The sequence below is a fragment of the Cricetulus griseus genome, chromosome 9 (genome assembly GCF_003668045.3).
Source record: "Cricetulus griseus strain 17A/GY chromosome 9, alternate assembly CriGri-PICRH-1.0, whole genome shotgun sequence".
Classification (NCBI taxonomy): Eukaryota; Metazoa; Chordata; class Mammalia; order Rodentia; family Cricetidae; genus Cricetulus; species Cricetulus griseus.
Window position 1 is genome coordinate 22,561,062 of NC_048602.1, and position 2,732 is coordinate 22,563,793.

The 2,732-nt window shown below is 40.9% G+C and overlaps 1 pseudogene; it reads right to left on the reverse strand.

Moving 5' to 3' along the window:
- Positions 1 to 1,306: 1,306 nt before the first annotated feature.
- Positions 1,307 to 1,712, reverse strand: LOC100772966 (annotated as a pseudogene).
- Positions 1,713 to 2,732: the final 1,020 nt, after the last annotated feature.

The window sequence follows — 2,732 nt, forward strand, 5'->3', positions numbered from 1 at the left end:
TTCCCCCTTTTGTCTAAATAAATAAGTTTTAACTCCAACACAGTAAAACTATATACAATAAGAACAGCTGTCAAGTGTTTCCTAAAAAAGGGATGGTTTTAACTCTAACTTAGTAAAACTATATACATTTATCAGGTAAATATGACATTCACAATGCCCAGTCTATTTGTGTTTGCCAAATTCAGAGAAAATACTCCATTATCTATCCTATCATAGTGAGTCCCAAGTTTTCTACCTAGTTCACTGTCTATCCTAACTTGGATTACCAGCCTAACACTATGCTTTCTTTATACCTCAAACCATTTTGTTCAACAGTTTAAGGTTTTATGTCTCTCAACCTTATATACTTTACCAATTTTTCTGAGATGGTTTTTTGGATTTGGTAACAAGGAAAAGTGTAATTATAACTTTCTAGTCTTCAACTCCATCAGAGACCCAAAAAAGATATAATAGTATCCGAATAAACAGGGAAGTGCAGAGTACACAACTTCCAAAACTATAGAAATGATATAAACAGCTGTCTCCTTGGACAGTCATCCAAAGTTTCTCTTCAATGCTGAGACATCCATCTTTGGCATGAAAGCCTAAAATATCTGATAAACTCTTCTGTGAAGCATAAATTTTGAAAGACTGTCCTACCTTGTCTTGGCAAAGTTTGGCAGTTGTCTTCTTTTGTGGCCTGCTTAGTTTCCTCCTTAACCATGAGAAAGAACAATTTTAACCAAGCATCCTAAATGATGACAAACATCAATAACCCACTAAATGACCAGAAACCACCCAGACCACCTCTTGGGACTGTGGGTGTTATGTTTTCTTGAGTACTTCCTGTTGTCTGTGGGAGACAGCATTTTTGGGGTAACACTGAGAAAACTGAGATAATGGTCAAGACCTGGAAAAACTATGACAGATATGGTTTTTAAAAAGGCTGTAAAGAATCCCAATGTAGTAGTTTCTTTGAATGTCCACATGTCTCCAGCATAGTAACCCACTAGTATAGGAAAAGTATTCTGAGCATACGGGGAAAAACGTCTTCTTGGCCCTCTATCAGTCAGTGTCATAGTAGAAAGGGGAACAACTGAAAAAGAGAGCTGTTTTCTCTAGAACATGCTTCTGCCATCATGGGAATCACTGCAAAATGGGTGACATGATGTCTACATGCTGAACTTGTTTTGAGATTTAAAGGAGGGAGGCTGTCTAGATCATAGTGCATTGTTAGAGTTTGTGACAAACCAAATAGTAAATATATATTTCTAACCTTGGAAATAATAATTATTTTTGTCTATGGAGGCTTTTTATTTATGTTTTACATCTCTAGAAAAAGAATCCCAGGATTTTCCCTCCTGTGTGTTTTCATCTTGCTTCTTCATGGTCCATGATGCCAGCTGAGGCTGTCAGTACAGTGAAGCCAAACTGACAGGACCGGAGCAGATTGTTTGCCACTTTTCTAGGTCTTTGAGCCGCACATCAAATCTAGGGCTGATCACTCCACACCTGTTCACCCTGCCTGTGAGATTCACGACCATTTCCCCAGCCCTGTGGTCATCGATGATTTCAAATTCACCAATGTAACCGTGCTTCATCATCACAGTTAGGAACTGAACTATGACTTTGGAGCAGGGCCTGATGAGGACCTGGCGTTTGCCTCTCTTCTCAGCAATGTTGATGCTCTTCATTGCATCGGCCAGGACATTCATGCGCATCATGGTGACAGCGCGGAAAGATGGCGGAAAGAGCAGAAATAGTAATTTTAAATTGTTTAGTGTAGCTCATTAGAAAATAGGACCCGTGGTAAGAGCCTGCTGGTAGGTTGACTCAGAGAGGATCTTGGGTAGTGCCCTAGGTAGAGGGAGTAGATCTTGGCAGGAAGGATTTTCACATTAGGAGAGAATGCATATCTAATCTAAGATGTCCGTCTCTACTCAGGTCCTCTTGAAACATCAATTGGGCAAATCAGAGCCAGGCTCAGGGAGGGACTGTCTCCTTCCAACATCCACAGCTGTAAGAATCAGAAAGTGAAGTACTTCTAAGTGCACACTTCAGTCTCTTATTGTCCAGGAAGACAACCTGGTTTCCTCTAAAACTGTAGCAGTCAAGTGTGTAGAATGCTTCTTGCTCTCCTTGTGTTTCTTGGTGTGGTCAATATTATAAGCCTGAGGGGCCACTAGCCTAGGTGGATGGCATCTGTCTCTGGCCTGGGAAATCCCTGTTAAGGAAGATCAGTTTGATGATGGCATCAGGCATTTTGACACAAAACTCTCAAAGGGAGCTCAAAGGGTCGTATCTGAAGTTCCAAGCACCTGTGGATGAATTTTCCTCTAAATCCAGCATCATGACTTATTCTCACACACTGAGAATGTGCACCGGCACATGGAGCCACTCCACAACTCATGATGGAGTTGATTTTGGTGAAAGGAGTGAGAATTCACACGGGAGAAGGGCTAAGGGACGCCATGGGGCTCACTCTCTTACGTCCTTGAAGACACATCTTTGAAAATTATCATTTGATCTGAGCCAGTCATGGTAATACTCATGATACATTCAGTGACAATCTGAAGTCAGCATGACTAGGGAACACATAACAAATGACTACTCAAAGAATAAAGGTCAGTTGTTTTGTAAATGTCAACTGAGCAAACTCTCAGAAACATTGCCAAGTTCACCATTGTAGTCACGGCAGGTCAGTATGCAGGGTGATACTGTTGTTCCTTTCACAACTGTGATGGTTCATTAGA